Here is a 21,209-nt window from a genome sequence, read left to right on the forward strand (position 1 = left end):
CTCGGCGGCCCCTGGCTGGTTTTGCGGCGGCACCGGGAGGGGTGAGGGTGGTGAGGGCGGCGGGTGCAGGAGCGACGGCAGCGGCCGCGAACGGAGGAGCAATAGCAGCAGCCGTGGCGGCCACGGGGCGGGGCACGGCGGTCGGGGACCGCAGCCGGGGCTGCAGGCGGCGAAGCGGCTGGGTAAGGCCGGGCCTGGGGCGGGCGGGGCCGCACCTCTTCGTCTGGCTGCCGGGCCTTTGTGTGGGCCCGAGCGGGCGGGAGCCGCGGCAGAGGCCCAGCCTCGGCCGCTTGGATGCGTGGGTCAAGCCGGGCGCAAGGTGCGGGTGGGGCACGGCGGCGGGCGTCGAGACGGGCCTGGCAGCTTTGCCGCACCTGCCTGCCGGGACAAAAGCGCGCCGCAGCCGGGAAACTCCCCGCGCTTCTTTTTCCCGCCCCCGGCGGCCGTCGGAGTGCTCAAAGCTGTCAGCGTTTTCCTTAGTCCCCCTTGTCAGTGACAGATGGGGAAAGTTATTTCCTCCGCAGGTCAAGACCTTCTTTTTTGTTACTGCTTGACGGTTCTGATACAAACTCTTCTAGTGATTTTTATACTTTCCAGATGACTGTGTTCAGACTGAGTATTTTTTATCAATGGGACTTGTATTTATAGTAGCCGCCAGACACTTAAGTTTCTTATCTGCAACACAAAAAATGGAGGTTTCTGGTTTTTAACATTTTTTTCATCTCAAAATTTTTACTGAAAGAGAAGCATAGTTTTGTTATTATAGGGTAGATATTGGTGACGTAAAGGGGAAGATTGGCAGAAATTTAGAAGAAATTCTGAAAGACAAGTGACAGGTACACAGTGTAGTGGATATAGAAATTATTACAATTACAGAAACATGGAGTAAAACACATAACTTATTTTCCAACAAACTAGGGCTTCTCGAAAATGGTTTTTAGGTGTTTTTTTTCCCCCTATTTAGAAATGCACTCTTTCTCAAATATAAGTCGGAAGCCAACTGAACTCAATACAAACATAAGAGAGTAGTATAGTGTTTGCTTTACTCGTTAACAGATTGCCCATATTTTAAGATCCAAAGTAAGATTGGAAAGTATCTTTTGAAGAAGTATTTCAAATTAAAACAGTAACAGTTGTGTGAGTGGATAAATGGAGGGCCTTGCCCACTTTCTTTAGCTTAGGGAGTATGCAGAATACTTCAAATATTCTACCCAAATCCCCAAGATTAGTAATTTGTGGTATATCTATACGTTAAACAACTATCAAGCCATCAAATATCATGTGGAAGGATGTTGACTTGGAAGAATCTCCTTAATTTGAAAAAAGCTGCACAATAATACATAGTTTATTGACACTTTTGTTTAAAAAAAAAAGCAACTGAGGCATAAAATAAATACTGAAAGCTCTGAAAGCCTAAGTTAAGGGTGATTTTTCTCTGGGAAGTAGGATTATAAGTGGTTTCTTTTTTCCTTTAAGTTATCTGTTTTCTACAATTTTTGTTTTAAACATGCATTTACAGTGTAAAGTACCATTAGAAATGCAGGAGAATACTAAACTTTATAAGCTGTCAAAATATACCATTTGGCTATACTGAGTAAATATTTTCCCAGATATACATTTTATAAAGTTATTCTTTACTGTAATTTATCATTTGTTATCAGTCTTTTGGACATGTGACCAAATCAATGCCTTTTTAAAATCTGTTATCCAGGGAATCTATTTCTTTTCATGGAAAAAGAATTGCTGAAGGGATGCTCACGGTTTTTTTAAATTACACAAACTTTTTTAAATGTCTCATTTAAATGCACTTTTAATATGTTTATTAAAAACATAAATTGATCACCAAACAATACCAAATATTCTATAAACCAGGGCTGCAAAATGAATAAAATTCTTTTCTGTGCCCAGGGAACATGTGTCACGACAATCCAGGGGAGATATGTATGCTTTACTGTTCTCATTTTAGAAATGAAGAAACAGACCTGAAAGGTTGTGACTCAAGCAACATCAAAGCATAATTAGCAGTGGAAAAACTGGGACTCTTTTTGTCTTCTGAGCTCAGATCATATTGCTCTTCTTACCCACCTGGCCACACGGCCTTTCTTGCTAAACTTTCAAAGTACATTTTTAAATGCATCCTTTGAATAACAAAATATTTGAAAACTACTCTTAAGTTACATCTTTTTATTGTTTTATCAGAGTAAACTAATGACTCAAGGAGTTTTGGATATTGTATGGTCCAAACTGTATACACACCAATGATTTTTATTTTTTGTCATTAAGCTTTTCAGTGGATTATTTATAAAAGTAACTTTGACTTGCCATTGTGGTTGAAGACTTTTTTGTTTGTTTTTTTAACCTTTCTAACTTGTATGTGGTTTCTTCCCATTGCTCATAGGACTTTTGGAAAGAAATGTCTTTCTCTGAATTTTTTTTGGGGGGGGGAGGGGTTGGGGAGAGTTTTCCATACTCTTTGCTCACATGAGCCATTTTCAGTTTGTTCCAGCTTACCAACACTTGGTATCACAGTGTGAACCTTCCACATATGTTCACTCTCCTTTCCAGCTCTGTGATTGAACTCTGCTCTTATTGACTAGGGGGCATTTGGGCAGGCATGCTTCATTCCTGGAATTGACAGTCATTCCATGTGAGTAAAGGGGAACCTCAGTGAGACATCTTTAAGCATATGAAAAGCATTTGGTTTTAAAATGGAAGAAATGTTAGTTACTTTTAATGCCTGAGCCTTTGCTGCAGTTTGTTTCATTGGCGCAAGGAAATTGATATGCCTATTTTTCTTGAGTTCTCTTTCCTTAGCAGTTCTACTGAATGTTTTCTATCTATTCGTGCTCATTTTTACTCCTTCTGACCCTTCTTTTTTATTTCCCTTTTCTCCGTCTTGTTCTTCTCTTTCAGTTTTGAATATATTAACACTGAATCAGCACTTCTAAAGCCCTGCCTTCTCCCACTGGCTTCACTTGGCCTTCAGACATTATGAGGAGACTGGCTTTTCGAGGCGCTGGTTGTGCTCTGGTAAAGCTGGTAAATTACTGATCATCTATACCCCTTTCCTTTTCTGTCCTTCCCTGCCTTTTCCCTTCCATCTTTCTTAAATTTTGTTATCCTTTCCATAAAGATTCCCTCTTGTGTTCATCAGATTCACTTGTGTCCTTGTCATAGATTGTTTACAAAGGATGGGTCCTTAGTTTCTTCATCTTAATGAAATGAGGCCAGTTCATCAGACTTTTTATAAAACAAACAAAAATCAGCAAAACTTGACTGCCCTTGGCCTAAGCCCTTTGAAGCTTTTCACTAGTTGTAGCCAATTGCAAATTAATACACTTTAACAAACCAAAGCCTAGAGGAAGGAACATCTTCATGTTGTGCTCTGTTTTCAGATACCATGTGGACTATTGAAGGAAGACATAGGAGACTCCTTTTATGTCTTAGTTGATTGCCAGGATTGTTCCTGCTTTCATTCCCTGGAGATCCCCAATTTTTCTCTCCATACTATTGGCAACCCATTCTTTCGGCTGCCATTGTCTTAGTTACCTGAAATTGAATGTTGATGAGTGAAACTGGGATCAGTTTTTCTTTTAGCTTTAGAGAAAGACCTTTGAAATCACAACACCTTTGATACACTTGAAAAATTGTATAAGTGTGTGGGACCTTCCAGTATACACCCTTTTCCTCTGGCTATAGGAGATTATTTCAGTGAGTACATTTCTTGTGTTATAGTCAAATGTATATATTTGTAAAGTTGTATTAAGATTAGATACTTAGCAGCCTGCCTGAAACTGATAGCAAATTTTTGTGTTTCTGAAAGGCCAAGCAGGATCTAAAAGCTCACCTCTAGGGTACTTTTCAAAGCACAAGGATAGGGTAAAGTTTCAAAATTCACAAGGATAGGGTAACATGTGTCATGTTAGTTTGGATTGGCAAAAGTTTCAAAGCACAGTTTTGTTACTTTGGCATAGGTATGGCAAGTTACATTAAGTGTTTTCCAGGGGTATGTCTTGTGAATCTTTAATAAGTGGAGAAAATTTATTTTCAAAGTGTTAATTTTAGGGTGCATCTAAAATGCTCAAATGTTAATTGTCCTCTGTTCCCCTGCCTTTTTGCACTGCTCCTTTGCCACAGGCACAGTTGCCTATTCTTTATTATGTCATGGCCTACTTGGAAAATGATCATAATTATAAGACACATTGGAGAAGACAGATGAGGCTGCTGACTTCAGAGGTGACTGCCTTGGGGCCTCTGTCCCCAAGGTCTGCCTGGCTGTCTTAGAGGATGAGAGATCAATACCTTCAGTACAGTAATATACCATTACTTGTGGGTTTTCAAACTCCAGTCCAAAGTAATTTGGGGGCCTTGAAGCGATCGAGTCGTTCAAAATTGGTGATATACAGATGAGTACACTTTTGCTGAATTTATCCCATCCAAGCTGAAAGTGTAGCATTCTGATTAATGAAGGGACTAAAGCAACAAGGTCCAGGACTTCCATTGAAAAAAACTTAGTCAAGCTTCTTTGCTACAGTTAAAATATCCTCCAGAGTGAATCAGAAGCTTGATATCAGGTGGCCAGCTGAGGGCTTGGTGGCAGACTCTAAATTTAAATATAAGAACATGGCTAATTATTTCTTATAGAAGAAGTTGGATTCAATGGGTTCCAAGAGAAGAAGAGCTACTTCCCCTTCCAGTAGTGTCAGTGGGGACTTTGACGACGGGCACCATTCCGTGTCCACACCAGGCCCAAGCAGGAAAAGGAGGAGACTTTCCAATCTTCCAACTGTAGATCCTGTGAGTAACTTGGATCACACAGTTTCTTCCTCTTTTCCTATGATATTCTACCCTTCCTTTAATGATAAGTGGTTAATATACAAGGCCTCCATTTCTTTTTTCTCTGGATTAATATTCTTAATTTTTCTTTTATGAAAAGTATATGTTTAGCCATAAATCTTACAGTAATACATCAGTATTATGAAATAATATAAGGAATATCAATATGTCACATTATATATTCACTCAAATAACTTTGTCATATGGCAAGCACTGTTCTGGTGATTGGGTAAGACAAGCCAATTTTTCATATGGAGCTTAAATTCTAGTGTTGGAGGGAAAGCAGAATGGAAACAGATAAATAAAAATAATAAAGTATCCTCAGCTAGTGATAAGAACTAAGAAGAAAAGTTTGGATGATCTGGTCTGTTTTGGCACAGACCTTCAAGAAAGATTTCTCTATGTTGAGAAGGCACCGACCCTGCAGAGTGCTGGGGAAGAATGTTCTAGGCAGAGGGGCTGGGTTAGGAATGGGTTTGGTGTGTTGTGATTACAGAAAGATAGTCAAGAGGTAGGAGACTGGCAAAGTGCCCAGCCCGGGTATGCAATTACCCTACATACTCCATGGGCAATGTTAGGAGTTTAGATTTTATTTTCTGAGTAGTAAGAAGCTCCTCTATAGGATGATTTTAAACAAGAGAGTGATATGAATTGATTTAATATAAAAGAAAAAAAAAATCAGTAGCATAAATCTGATGAAAGATACCAAAACATTTATCAGTTAAATTATTTTAAATAGAGATACTGTCAGCATATTTTAGACTTGAGTTCCTAATGGCTGTTTGGGGATTTGTCCTTTATCTACTTGCCTTTTATGGGTGTGTTTTTATTAAAGATAATGTATATGCCCACACTGGCTTTCTGCTCACTTATCTGGTGATTTTTCTCTTGTTTCTATGTGTAGATTGCTGTGTGCCATGAACTCTACAACACTATCCGAGACTATAAGGATGAACAGGGCAGGCTCCTCTGTGAGCTCTTCATTAGGGCACCGAAGCGAAGGTGAGTTGGAAGGTGAGTGGGAGGAATTTGGTTTTGCATCCATGCTTAAAGTGTTTGGTAATTGAATATTTGGTTGGTTTTTTTTTTTAGTTGTCAAGATGTAGTGAAGCATATTTAAAAATTTTTAGTTATAAAAAAATACACTATATAAAATTTATAATCTTAACTATTTTAATTGTATAGTTCAATAAGTGTTAAGTACATTCAAATTGTTGTACAGCAAATTTCCAAAACTTTTTTATATTACAAAATTGAAACTCTATATCCATTAAATAACTCCCCATTTCCCCTTTCCCTTCATCCCCTGGCAACCACCATTGCACTTTCTTTCTATGAATTTGACTACTTTGAATTTCTCGTAAGTGAAATCATACAGTATTTGTCTTTTGTGCCTGGCTTATTTCATGTAGCACAATGTCCTCAAAATTCATACATGCTGTAGCATGTGACAGGATTTTCTTTTTAAGGCTGAATAATATTCCATTGTATTAACATATATTTTGTTTATGTATTCATCTATTGATAAACACTTGAGTTGCTTTTACCTCTTGACTATTGTAAATAATGCTGCAGTGAACTTGGGGTGCCAATACTTCTTTGAGATGCTGTTTTCAGTTCTTTTAGCTATACTGTATACCCAGACTTGGGGTTGCTGGCTCTGTAGTAATTATGATTTTAATATTTTGAGGAATCACCATACTGTTTTCCATAATTGTCACACCGTTTTACATTCCCACCAATAGTGTACAAGGGTTCCAGTTTCTCCACATCTTTGCCACACTTGCAGTTTTGTAGTAAGTTTTGAAATAAAAAAGCGTGAGTCCTCTGTGATGACTGGTTTATGGATCAGCTTTAGCAGTCTACCAACTTTGTTCTTTTTTGTCAAGATAGTTTTGGCTATTAGGGGCTCTTTGAAATTATATATGAATTTCAGGATGGATTTTTCTGTTTCTGCCAAACTGCTGTTGGGATTTGATAGGGATTTTTTTTTTCCTCTTTGTAATTTTTTTCCCGTTGTAGTTGGCATAGAATACTATATTAGTTTCAGGTGTACAACATAGTGATTAGACATCTGTGTAACTTACAAAGTGATCACCCCAATAAATCTTGTTTATTTTGGTCTTTAGTTTCCATATATACATGCAATCATATGGCATTTGTCTTCCGCTGTCTGACTTGCTCCATTCAACACACTACCCTCTATGTCCATTATGTAATATCTTTTTCATCCCCCTTCAGCCTGTGTGTGTCTTTTAATCTGAAATCTCTTATTGGCAACATATGTAAGGGTCTTGTTTTCTCATACATCCAGCCACCTTATCTTTCGATTGGAGCATTTGATTCTTTTTCATTTTTAATACTCATCAGTAGATACGTAGTTATTGCCATTCTTTATTTAGACTTTTGATACGTATTTCTTCCTTAAAGAAGTCTCTCTAATGTTTTCTGTAATACTGGCTTGGTGGTGATGAACTCCTTTAGCTTTTTCTTTCCTGGGAAGCTCTTTATTTGTCCTTCGATTCTAAATGATAACTTTGCTGGGTAAAGTAATCTTGGTTGTAGGTCCTGGGTTTCTAACACTTTAAATATTTTGTGCCAAGCCCTTCTGGCCTGTAACGTTTCTTTTGAGAAATGGGCTGACGGTTTTATGGGCATACCCTTGTATGTAACTAACTTTCTCTTGCTGCTTTTAAGAGTCTCTCTTTGAATTTAACCTTTAGCATTTTAATTATGATGTGTCTAGGTTCATCTTGTTTGGGACTCTGAACTTCCTGGGGTTGTATATCTATTTTTTTACCAAGTTAGGGAAGGGTTCCATCATTATTTCTTCAAAAAGATTTTCTATTCCTTGCTCTCTCTCTTCTTCTGGTAATCCTGTGATGTGAAAGTTGTTAATGCTTGATGTTGTCCCAGAGGCTTCTTAAACTGTCTTCGTTTTTCTGCATTCTTTTTTCTTGTTGATATTTTATTTGGGTATCCTCTGGTACCCCATCCTCTGTGATGCTGATTTGATCCTCCTTTTATCCACTCTGTTGATTCTCTCTAAAGTGCTCTTCATCTCAGATATTGTATTCTTCGTTTCTGACTGGCTCCCTATTATGTTTTCCTCTCTATTTGTTTTTTTATCTCTTTGTTAAAGTTCTCACTGAGTTCATTTATTCTTCTTCTAAGTTCTTTGAGTATCCTTATAACCAGTGTTTTGAACTCTGCATCTGGTATATTGCTTGTCTCCATTTTGATGAATTCTTTTTCTTCTGTTCTTTCATGTAGAACATGCTTCTTTGTTTCCCCATTTTGGTTGCCTCCCTGTATCTGTTTCTATGTATTAGATAGGATTCCTAAGTCTCCCGCTCTTAGTAGAGTGGCTTTATGTAGTAGGTTAGTAGGTGTGCTGTGGGGCCCCTTGGCACAGACCTGGGAGAGGTCTAGCTGCAGGCCAAGTTCAGCTGCCGCCTGTGCACCTCTGGGGCCACCTGATGAGGGTCACCAAACAATTCACATATGGCTGCATCCATGCTGGGCTTATAGGGGCCTCAAGGGGCCAAGACAGAAACCGAGGCTGGCTGCCTGGTACTGGTACGGGGCTTGGGGCTGCTCAGCAAGAGGTACAGGGCATGCCAAGGCCAGATATTGCTTTTTCGGATTTTGTGAGCCTTTGAGAGATTTTGTGAAAGTTTGCATCAGGAGCCAAGACAACCCGTTTGTATGGAATAAATCTCTGGAAGCAGCTTGAATGGGTCACAGGTTGGGAGAGTTGGAGTCTCAGGGAATCTCTTGAGTGGAGTGACCTGTGTTATCCAGGTCGATGGTGCCTGCATCTGCAGGCTGGGAGGAGGGAGGGCTCAACAAAAGAACAATGGTTTGTGCCTCCACCTCTTTCTGGGTGTAAGCTGACACCCCTCCAGCCCTCGTGCTGAAGCCCAACAGCTCAGTGCCTCCCCATATATCCCTGGTGTTCCTTGAACAGCTGCCCAGCGCTGGAGCTCAGAGTAAGTGAGTCTGTCAGCGAGTAAGGCCAGGAATGGGCCCTTTAAAGAGGAAGGTCTCTGCTTCTCACAGCCCTCCATCTCACTCAGCCACAACCTCAGATGGGGAAGGTGGCTCTCCAGCCAAGATACCCCTCCCAATTTTTGATCACCACATATAGTTGTGGGACTAGGCTGTTTTGTATCTTCACTCCTCCTGCCGTTTTGAAGTGACCTGTTATTTGAGGTGACCTAGTTGTAGGGCTTCTTTTTAGCCAGACCTCTGGCAACTCCGCGTACTGGTTGCTCTGGAGTTTTGTTATAATTTTGATGTGGTTGCGAGAGGAGGTGTGCACTGCCTCTATCTTCTATGCCATCTCGAATCTGCCTCTGATAGGGATTGTGTTGAACCTGTCTGTTGCTTTGGGTAGTATTGGTGTCTTTAACAATGTTTAATTTTCTGATCAATGAGCATGAGATCTTTCCATTTATTGATGTCTTCTTTAATTTCTTACAGAGATTTGTAGTTTTAAGTGTGTAACTCTTTCACCTAATTGGTCAGGTTTATTCCTATGTATTTTATTCTTTTTTATGTTATTATTAATGGAATTGTTTTCTTAATTTCCTTTTTGGATTATTCATCGTTAGTATATAGAAATGCAACTAATTTTTGCATATGGTGATTTTGTATCCTACAACTTTGCTGAATTCACTTATTAGTTCAAATGGGGTCTTTTTGTTGTTTTGCGGACTCTTTAGAGTTTTCTGCATATAAGATCATATCATCTGTGAACAAAGATAATTTTAGTTCTCCTTTCCAATTTAGATGCCTTTTATTTCTTTTTGTTGTCTAATTGTTCTGACTAGTATTCCCAATACTATGTTGAAAACAAGTGGTGAGAGCAAACATCCTTGTCCATTAGTATTCCTAATCTTAGAGGGAAAGCTTTCAGTCTTTTCACCATTTTGAGTATGATGTTAGCTGTGGACTCTTCATATAAGGCCTTTATGATGTTGAGTTCGTTTCTGTTTACTCCTAATTTGTTGAGTTTTTATTATGAAAGGGTATTAAATTTTTTCAAATGTTTTTTTCCCTGTCAGTTGAGATGATCATGTGCATTCAGTTAATATGATGCATTACTTTTATCAGTTTCGTAGATTGAACTATCCTTGCATTCCAGGAATAAATCCCATTTGGTATGGTGCATAATCATTTTAATATGCTGCTGAATTCATTTTGCCAGTATGTTGTTGAGGGTTTTGCATTGTTGTTCATATGGGATATTGGTTTACAGTTTTTTTGTAGTATCTTTGCCTGGCTTTGGTATCAGGGCACTGTTGGCCTGATAGAATAAGTGAGTTTTCCCTCCTGCAATGTTTTGGAAAAGTTTGGAAAGGATTAGTTTTAGTTCTTTAAACATTTGGTGGAATTCATCAGCAAAGCCATTAGATCCAGGGCTTTTCTTTGATAGGAGACTTGATTACTAATTCAATCTCCATACTACTTATAGGTCTATTAAGGTTTTCTGTTTCTTTATAATCAGTCTTGGTAGTTTGTATATTCTAGGAATTTATCCATTTCCTCTAGGTTATCCAATATATTGTCATACTATTGTTCATAGTGTTAAAATCCTTTTTATTTCTGTAGCATCAGTTGTAATGTTCTCTCTTTCATTTCTGATTTTATCTGTCTTTTTTTCTTAATATAGCTAAGAGTTTATCAATTTTGTTGCTCTTTCCAAAAAAACAGCTCTTAGCTTTGCTGATTTTTTTTTTCCTATTTGTATTCTTCACATCATTTATTTCTGCTTTATATTTTATTTCCTTCTGCTAGCTTTGGGTTTGGTTTATTGTTCTTTCTCTAGTTCCGTGAAAGTAAAACATGTTTTAAAAAATTATTTAACAGCCTTTAAGATAGCATTGAACATGTAGCTATCATAGTTAAAAGGGATTAATTTTTCAAAATATGCACGATTATTTTTACCTTTTCCTTTCTCCTTTTTTCCCCTTACTTTTGGACTTGACCTCTGTGGTCCAGTGAAACAAAAAAAATTTGCTAATTCGAATATGCACATTGCAAACACCTCCCTGTAGAGGCTGTGTTCCCCGTTATTAGAGTTTTCTTCTTCTCTTGCTGTCAAAATAACATCACTATTCCATTCAGACTCTGGCAGTTGAAGTTAATTTGTTTGGAAAGTATACATACATGTTATAGACAGTTTAATGGTCCCCAGATATGTCCATGTTCTAATCCCTAGAACCTATGAATATGTTGGATTACATGGCAAAGAGTAATTAAGTTTGGTAATCAATTTACTTTGAGTTAGATTATTCTGAGTTATCCAGGTGGGCCCAGTGTAATTACAGGGTCCTTAAACAGGGAAAAGGGAAGCAGAGGAGTAAAAAGTTAGAGATTTGAAGATGCTATACTCTTGGCTTTGAAGATGAAGAAGGGACTACAAGCCAAGAAATGCAGGTGGCCTCTAGAAGTCAAGGAAATGGATTCTTTTGTAGACCCTCTAGAAGAAATGCCAACACCTTGCTTTTTTAGCCCAGTGAGACCAATTTTGGACTTCTGTAAGATAATGAATTTCTGGTGTTTTAAGTTTATGGCAATTTTTTACAGCAACTGTAGGAAACTAATACAATAAGTTAATTAAAGATTTAAACCCATTTGTGATTGTCGATGCCACAGTGAGTAGCCAACAAGCTGCAGGTTTAGCTGAAGGTAGACTTCTCACCTCACAGAGCAGAGCAAGCAAGGATACAGTGTCACCATTCTCGAGTAAGAGAAAGAGTCCTGTAACTTAGTCATGGCCAAAAAAAGAAGTACTCTTTTTAAAATGAATAATCGTCTCTAGATTTCAGTTGGCTTATTATCAACAGTCTTTTAAAAGTTGTCATTTAATTAGTATGTGCTATTAAAAGTCTGTATTTATTGTTTACCATATGCTAGACACATTGCCAAGCACTTTCCAGACCTTATCTTGTTTAAACTTGTATTATCACAGTTTATAGATGAGAACTTGCTCAAGTTTTCAGAACTAACTAAAAGATAACCAAAATTCAGCATGTGCTCTTAACCAGTATGTTGTATAGAGGAGGAACATCATACTGGAGTACACAAACCCCTCATAGAAAAGGACTTCCCCTCTGCTGCCTGCTTTCTACTAGCAGACTAGTGTTAAGGGGCAGAGGATACAGGCCCTGGATATTGGAGCACTCTCTTCCAACCTCCATGATAGTGATGCTTTATCAGCACTGTTACATTCCCCTTGTGCTGTGCCAGGAGAGCATCTCTGCCTCTCAGTGGAATGCATATGTTTTGTGAAGAGTTTATGAGAAGTAGCTCAGAGATACATAGTTGTGAATCTCTTGAGACTTTGTTGCCATTAGTACATTAGGCTACTTGTACTAAGACATCCAAATTAATGGCTGAAATAAGAAAAATTGCTTTCTTTCATGTAAGAGTCTTGTTTTGTATAGTCCTCAGAACCCAGATATTGTCTCTTTATTCTGCTGTCCTTGGGCTATTACCTTTGTCTGCATGGTCTGAAATGGCTTACCACCACAACTACCTTCCAGCCTGTAGGAAAAAGACATGTGAAGTATGTGTCCTGGACATGGCACACTTCAGCTCTTGCGTTGGCCAGAACTTGCTTGCAAGGATGCTGGAGAATATGATCTTTTGTACCTATGCAGCAGCTTAGAATGCTGTCAGCCTGGGAAGAGGGGAAATGGGTTTAGGGGTAGCCACAGGCCCTGCACATATCAGGCCTGGTGTTTCTCACTGTTCTTGGTAAAGTTTTAGCTATGCTTTGGCTATTATACAGCCATATCATGGCAGGGTACCCTCATCTATTGTTCAGAGAGAAAAGCTGTTATGAAAGAACATGTATTATACAGCCCTATTTGTGTTTACATGTGTGTAGAAGTCTATAAGAATACCACCAGAGCTTTTAACTCTGGGTAAATAAGAACAATTTTTACTTTTTTTATGCCTTTCTGTAAATAGGAAAAATTAGTAGAGCTATTTCATTTTGAAAGTCGAAGGATCCTTTTTCTGATCATATTATGTAGAGTGAAATGTTGGATCCTGATCTTCCTTTAGTCTCTGAGGTAATTCTGAAGATGTTTGTGAGGAGCCTTCTAGCAGAGCTACCAAGAGGTTATGTCCTTTCTAGGTACAGTAGTTTGCTCCTTATCCATAGAAGATACATTCCAAGACCCCTGGTGGATACCTGAAATCACAAAGAGTACTGAACCCTATATATACAGTATGTTCTTTCCTATACATACATACCTTTGTTCTTAATAAACTTCTTCAACTCTGCTGGAAATGTGGCAGCAACTTTATCAACAGATGCAGCCTCTCCAGTCCAAACCTATTCCTAAATCTGGGTAATGAACCCTTACTTGCAGTTAATGGCTTGATATCACTTGTTTCAGAGGATCCCTTGTTAAAGTCTTCGAAAAAGCTCAATGCTTTCTGGTGCAACATGTTGCCATCAGTTGGAACATGTTTTCTGTTCAGGTCTTTTACCCACAAATTTAATACCTTTTCCATCTTAACTAAGCACTTATCATGCACTGTGGCTGTAACTTTTGCAGTTCGAAGTGTGACAGCAAAGCTGGGACTAATTTCTTTTTCCTTCACAATTTCACAGAGAAGATTCGTTCTACTATATATCTTCAGCATGCAACGTTTTTTCTTTATTAAGTTACAAACTTTCATTTTTTTTTCACTTAAACGAATCACTTTACAGCTTCTCTTTGGCATATTTAAACTGCCAGCATCACTACTCTGACACTTTGGGGCCATTATTAAGTAAAATAAAGATTACTTGAACACAAGTACTGCGATACTGCAAAAATCTAATAACTGTTGCTACTGACTAGCAGGCAGGTAGTGGATGCAGTATGGATATGCTGTACAAGCGGATGATTCAGGTCTTGGGCAAAACATAGGATGACATGGATAGCATGCAATTTAAAACATAAATTATTTCTGAATTTTCCATTTAATTTGTCAGACCATGGTTTACCATGGGTAACTAAAACCACAGAAAGTAAAACTGCAGACAAGGAGAGACTACTATACATGTCCTCTTTGAGTTCTCAGTTGTCTGCAGATAATCCTCCATGCCTCAGAGGCTGCTAATGTCCAGCCTTAGCAGGGAGCAGTGGGCTATCGCCCATCAGGCCCAGATAGAGAGAGCCACCTTGGATATCAAGTTAACAGAGCTCTAATGCTCACTCCCTTGGCACCACTGATATGTTGATCTTAGGCCTTGGATGATCTTTTATAGTTTACTCACCGAAACTGTTATGTTCTTGACATTTTCTCTGAATAGCAGGTTGAGTACTCCTTTAGTTCCTCTCATACTTAATTTTATAGTTCATTCAAATTTTAAGTAGTCAATAAGTTGTAAAAAACTCAATTCTTCCTCTTCCTTCGGTAGAAGTGAGCACTTCTAGCACCTTGGTCTTGGTTTTTAAATACCATATACTATTAAAAAGAACCAGAATTCTTTGGGGGAAATGGCTGAGTTCAAGGGCAAGGAAAATAAAAATGAGCTTGTAACATCTTATGGTGCCAGAAAATAAGCAAGTGCTCAGCGGGTGATAGGAACATGTCAAAAGGACATAGAAATAGAAGCCATCTTGAAAGGACTCCTATTGGCCAAACCTGGAGCACTTAGAGCATCAAAATAATTATGATAATGGTTTTTAACTCACTGAGTAAAATAGGAATCTGGGAACCCATATTGATATAAATAAATGAATAAATTGATGAATTATGGGCTTTTATGTAGTCTGGAGGTATCTCTCTATAAAATACAGGTAGAAAACAGTAACTTGGTCAATCAGAAAACTTGACAGATGCCACGATAATCAGGTGATCAAAATCAACCTCATCTAAGTAATGGGACAAGTTAAAATTAAGTGCCACCTGATAGGAGACAGACAAATGCAACATCATTTCTGTCATAGCCCTGCCAAAGCATAACCTTAACTTACCAGGAAAACAGACAAACCCAAATTGAAGGACGCTACAAGAAATGAGCTGTAATCTTCAAAATTATCGAGATCATGATAGTCAAGGAAAGACCGAGGAACTGTTTCAGAATGAAAGAAACTAAAGAAATATGACTAAATGCATCACATGATTCTAGACTTGATCCTTTTGCTATAAAGGACAATTTTGGAACAGTTGGCAAAATATGAATGGAGTCTGAGGGTTAGATGGTGATACTATATCAAAGTTAATTTCCTGATATTAACAGTTGAACTGTGGTCCTTATTTGTAGGAAATGCACATTAAACTATTCAGAGGTGATAGGACATCATTTCAGCAGCTTACTCACAAAATGGTCAGATAAAAGGCATTCTTTGTATTATTTTGCCACTTTTATGTCAGAATAAAAGGTTTTAAAAATTAAATATACATATATGGCTGTAACATGTCCATCAGGATCCTAAGAGATATTAAAGCTTTAATGACCATGAGATTATTTACAAGTAATAATCTCTTACATGTCTAGAATGGAGTTAATTACCTACCCTTGAGGGAGAATTGAGAAAAATAATTACTGGTGCCCTAAATCGTAAATATTTAGCATATAAAGAACTATCTTAGATGTTAATTTAGGTTTTTATATCATTAATATATATTTTGAACAGGGCATGCATGTGTATCTTGATTTTGTTATTCCTTTTTAGTTCTAGTAATGGCAGTATATTCTATCACTTGGAATATTAGACATTCTGCAGATACTTTGAAATGTAACTTTATATTTGAAATATAACGTTTTATAGGCTTTGGATTAATATATTTTTTAAAAAATGTTAAATTATAACAGAAATCAACCAGACTATTATGAAGTGGTTTCTCAGCCCATTGACTTGATGAAAATTCAACAGAAACTAAAAATGGAGGAGTATGATGATGTGAATCTGCTGACTGCTGACTTCCAGCTGCTTTTTAACAATGCAAAGGCCTATTATAAGGTAAGAAAGCATCAAATTTGGAAGGTATACAATTTGACAATTGTCTGGATTTTTAATATTTATCTATCTGGTAAGGGAATAGTGGTTTCTCAGTTGGCAGTTTGAGTTTGTATTTCTCTTCTTAGTAAAGAGACTGAACATTCATATCATTATGAAACATTCTTGTTTCTTCTATCTCTGCTCAAATCTTTTGCCCATGTGTTTCTTGGATTTGTTATTTTCATATTTCTAGAAATTTTTCTATGTTCTGAATACTAATTTTTTTTTGGTTATATGTGTCGCAAATACCCTCTTCCAATGTATGTCTGTTTTTTCATTCTTTTTATGGGTCTTTTGATGAACTGGAGTTTTTTATTTTAATATATTCAAATTTATCCATCTTTTCCTTTGTGGTTTATCCTTTGTGTCGTTTTCCACTTGCCCAAAGATTATAAAGATATTCTCCTCATATTTTCTTCTAAAGATTTAATAGTTTTATCATTTACATCTAAGCCTTTAATGCAGTTGGGATTGATTTTTGTGAGGTAAAGATTTTTTTCTCCCCACAGGTATAAGCAGCACCTTGAAACAGCTACTTTTTCTACATTTGTCTGCTTTGTCAGTACTATCATTGTTTCCATGTTTTTATAGGTCTCTTTCTAGCCTTGTAATCTGTTCCTTTTGTTCTGCCAGTTTTCTTTTTTCCTGGGCTATTCTATTTCTGCCTTAATTTCTTTGGCTTTATAATTCTCTATCTGTTAAAGAAAGCATGCCGACTATTGTTGGCCTTTTCTTTATATATTCTTGGCTTTTCCTTATACATTTTAATATTAGTGTGTTAAGCACAAAAAATTGTTTTGAAATTTGTTTCGGGATTCCATTGACCCTGTAGATCATATTTTGGAGCATTGACATATGATAATATTGAGTACTCTAATCTTTGAATTTGGTGTCTCTTTAAGTCTTTTAATGTATTTAGCAATGCTTTAAATGTTTCTTCATAAAGATTCTGCAAAAATGTTTTTAGATTTTTAAGACTATGTATTTTTTTATTCAGATATAATTCATATTTTTAAGGTATAGTCAGTGTTTTTACTCACAAACATACTACGTTCTTTATTCTTCATTCTTTTATTGCTATGGAAAACTCATGTCAGGATAATTGTAATTCCTTTAAAGGTAATCTGTTTTTTCATTCTGCTTTAGTATCTTTTTGTCTTGTATTCTGCAGTTTCACTTTGATATGTCTAGATATGAATATCTATCTATAATTTAGGAGTTTTATGGCTTCCTAAATCTAAATCTTTTGATTGGTGCTTTTTATCACCTCTGGAAAGTTTTCCATCCATTGTGTCTTTGTATATTGCCTTTGCCCCATTCTCTCTCCTTGTAGAATTCAGATTAGAAATTATATTAGAACTCTCTTAGGTCTCCATTTCCCTTAATCTTTCATAGTCCCCCTTTTTGTATCTGTGTTGCTTATTAGGTCATTTCTTTCATTCTTCCAATTTTCTTTGAAATCTGCTCTTAAACCAATATTGGTTTTTTATGTTTTAATATTCTATTTTTTGTATTTTGGAGGTAATTTCTTGTTTATGGTTTCCTGCACTTTGCTTATATCTAATCCCATTGTTTTTTAAAACGCTTAACATACTTATTTTTTATTCTATGGCAGATAATTCCAGTATCTGAAGTATTTGCATGTCTGATTTTGCTCTCATTTCTGCTGACTTTCTCTTGTAATTCTTTCATTCTTGTGTGGTAATGAATTTTGACCATGATCTCATATTTTTTGGAACTATATCTGTAGAGATTTTTTGAGGCTTAGATTAAAGTTGGGTTAATCTAAAGAAGATATTTGTTGCTTATTCCAGGCACCTGGCCTATCTTTGTTAGGGCTAGCTAATGAATAGTTCTCAGAGGAGATTCATCTTGTACCTCTCCTTTCCCCACAGTGCCAATGTTGGAGATAGGCATGGGTTGAGCTGGGTGGAGGTTGCAGTGTGTGGTCTTCCTTGTTCCTGGGCAGCGCAGAAGCTAAATTGTTTTGAATTTCCACTCACACTGTAGCCATGGCCTTTGGAGTCCCAGCCTCTGGTGGAACCTGGCCTTTATCTCCTGTCCTTGCATCTTCCAGGAGTTTTGAAAACTAAAGCTGAGGTTTATCTTGTGTTATAAATGCCGTCAAGGTGAACAATAGCTTCAGTGTTCTACTTATCATGTGGGTTCCTGCTTGCTGTGTTCTTGCTTTTATGAACATTGCTTACTCCTTATTGGTGGCACATGGATGCATTTTTGAAGTTGGTTTAAAACATTGGTTTTACTGGAACGTTTTAGTTAGAGTTCATTTGCACTACGGAAAAAGAAATATTCAAATAAGGTATTAAATACTTTTAAAAAGAAGTGATATCAAAGCAGTTATTAGCTTCTATCTTTTTGACTTGTTTCATGTGTACAATGTAGAGACTTTGTCTCTATACCTTACAGTGTGATCACCCCACTAATTCTGGTAATCATTTGGTCTGTTTTTTTTCAGTCTGGTTTTGTTTTGTTTTGTTTGTTCATTTGTGTTTTTAGATTCCACATGTAAATGAAACTATATGATATTTGTCTTTCTCTGATTTGTTTCACTTAGCATAATACCATCTAGGCCCATCCATATGATTACAAATAGCGTGATTTCATTTTTTTTATGGCTGCATAATATTCCATTGTGTGTATATACCACATCTTCTTTATCCATTTATCTATTGATGGACCCTTAGGTTGCTTCCATAGCTTAGCTATTGTAAATAATGCTGCAGTGAACATAGGGGTGCATATATCTTTTCAAATTAGTTTTTTTTTCCTTCAAATAAATACACAGAAGTGGAATTGGATCATGTGATCTATTTTTAGTTTTTTGAGGAATCTCCATACTGTTTTCCATAGTGGCTGCAATGGATCTTATTCTTTAAGTTGTCTTTCTTATTAATAATTAGTCTTAATTTAGCAAATCATTTATCTTCTGCCTCAAGTCTTTCTATAATATAATAGGGCATAAATTAATTAATCTGATTTCAGAATGCCTTTAAAGCATACACAGAAGAGAAATCGAGGCCCTTGTATCTTTTAATTAGAAGAATTTTAAAAATTTGTAATAGCGTTTTCAGAGTCATGTCGTAGTATGCCAGTCTCTGCTGGAACAAAATTCTTTAAAAGTAGTAATCGATTTATAATAAAGTACTAACATGGTATTTTTTCTCTTTGTTAATGTACAGCCAGATTCTCCTGAATATAAAGCTGCTTGCAAACTCTGGGATCTGTACCTTCGAACAAGAAATGAGTTTGTTCAGAAAGGAGAAGCAGATGATGAAGATGATGATGAAGATGGGCAAGACAATCAATGCACAGTGACTGAGGAGTAAGTGTGCAGCTGGAATGGATGATAGATGGCTTCTGGGACGTGGGCAAGGCCCTTGTGATTTCTCTGGCTGCTGTAAGCAGCTGGGCTTTCTATGCAGTTGTGTTAGTAACTGAGAGGGTAAAGGAGCATGCAGCCAGAGAGCCCCACCACAATTACAAGAGATCTAAGACAGGCTGGACAATGTGTCCCATGCGTGGCTGTTTTTATGAATTGCTTTTATATTGATGCATATTTCCTACTGAGTTTTAAAGAGAATCTTCATATTATCAAGAACTGATCTAATATTTCTAGATTGAGATGTCATGTAAGAGTATGCAGTGTTGTGATTAAAAGTTAGAGTCAGTGGAATCATCTTAGTTAGGAATATTTTTGTAGGTTAGACTGAGTACTGTTCCTACAACGTGCCAAGTGTGTTCCTGCTTCTGGAATTTTACAGTTGCTCTTCTGCTTGAACGTGCTTCCCTTGGTTCTTCCTGTCATTGGCTCTTTTTCATTATTCTGATATCACTTAGAATAACATCAAATAAGAGAGCACTATTCTGAGCAGCCTATCCAAATTATTTGCTCCACACTCCTTTTCTGTCATCACATCACTCTGTTCTATAGTTTTCAGTTTTTATCCCTATCTGTGAAATATCTTGTTTATTACGTTACATGTTTACTTTCTGTTTTCCCCGAGGTAGAATGATAGTCCACAAAAGATACCACCTTGTTCACCTATTGCTGGCATCTAGACTGTGCTTGACTTGTAGGTACTCATAAATTCTTGCTGAATAAACACACGTTTAAAAAGAGGGGGAAAAAATAGTATATGGAATTATATCTCTCTTCTACAACTAAATAGCAAGACACCCAAAGCAGAGCATTTCCCTTTCTTCCCCAAGTTAGAACGCCTTTTGCTGAAACGTCAACACAAAGAAGCGGTGGTGGATGAATTTCTCAAAACATGAATTCTTCTTGGAGTCTCAAAATCTAGTTCTTAGGCATCTTGTCAGTTTCTTTCTAGAAACGAGGTGATTGGAATTAGGTAGGCAATTAACTAGGGATTCCCTGGCATTTTACTCTCTGATATTAATGTAGGAGCAGCAGCTTAACTCATGCTTTCTTGGGTAGAACATTCATTACCTATAGGGGGCTCAGCCTTATTATAGGCCTCCAGGGTTCTACTCAAAAATGAAAATGCCTGCATTTTGGATTTGTCTGTGTTTCTTTCAGTAAGAAATTGGAAGGATCTCGCATGTTCATATTTATACCTCCCAAGCTTCTTTCTAGCCCTAAAGTTCTCAGGAAGAGAGAGGGAATTTTCAAGTTTTTCATTTTTAAATTAAGAATGATTTTCTTGGATTTTTCTAGTTGTGGGAATAGGTTGTATGAATGCATTCACATACCTTGCTCCCTTTGTCACCTGCAACACATTTCCAGAGTAGTGGTAGGATTGGGAGGAAAGGAATCTCGTCTGTAGAATATAACTCTCTTCATTTTGAACCTAACTCTGTAGTGCCATGTTTTAGTCAGGAAGTAAATGATTTAAACATGGGTATTTTAATCTGCTTTCATCAGTGTTATGTTGGTTCTTTAAGCTTACGTGGTTGGAGACTCCCAGGTAATCATATGTCTTAAGTGTTAAATATTTATTGTGTGTCTTTTTGCAAGGCACCATGCTAGGCCCAAGAGATGTTAGTGCCCTCTCTGTGGAGTTAATGTTGGACCTTAAGACTAAACTAAATAAAAAGATCTCTGTTGGATTATGGAAAAAATACTAGTGCTTTTATTATTTAAACCAGAAATAACCATTAATTTTTATTCTATATTCACAAAACATGGTTTGGATTTGAAGTACCATTTAATATACACTTTGACTGAGACATTTTATTCCTCACTTTAGAAACTGACTTTAGAATCTCCCTGGCCAAGTACTCTTTGGGGTATATACTTCCTATGTTGAAACAGTGACTAAGGTAGGAATTAACCAGCCAGTCTGGAGAGCAAAAGTGATGTGCATCAGTGAA

General features: G+C 37.1%; 1 protein-coding gene across 7 annotated transcripts in view; it reads left to right on the forward strand.

Moving 5' to 3' along the window:
- Positions 1 to 28: 28 nt before the first annotated feature.
- PBRM1 (polybromo 1) overlaps positions 29 to 21,209 on the forward strand; it is a 106,482-nt gene continuing 85,301 nt past the window's right edge. For 2 of the 7 annotated variants that reach the window (XM_023522299.1, XM_023522302.1), the window contains exon 1: positions 19,074 to 19,197. The gene's annotated coding sequence lies outside the window, so the exon portion shown is untranslated. Of the gene's footprint in view, positions 183 to 2,487; positions 2,648 to 2,913; positions 3,040 to 4,644; positions 4,798 to 5,740; positions 5,839 to 15,667; positions 15,816 to 19,054; positions 19,198 to 21,209 lie in introns of those variants that run through there. The other 5 variants (XM_023522303.1, XM_023522306.1, XM_023522304.1 and 2 more) reach the window with 5 other exon arrangements.

This window comes from Pteropus vampyrus, unplaced genomic scaffold (genome assembly GCF_000151845.1).
Source record: "Pteropus vampyrus isolate Shadow unplaced genomic scaffold, Pvam_2.0 Scaffold337, whole genome shotgun sequence".
Taxonomy (NCBI): Eukaryota; Metazoa; Chordata; class Mammalia; order Chiroptera; family Pteropodidae; genus Pteropus; species Pteropus vampyrus.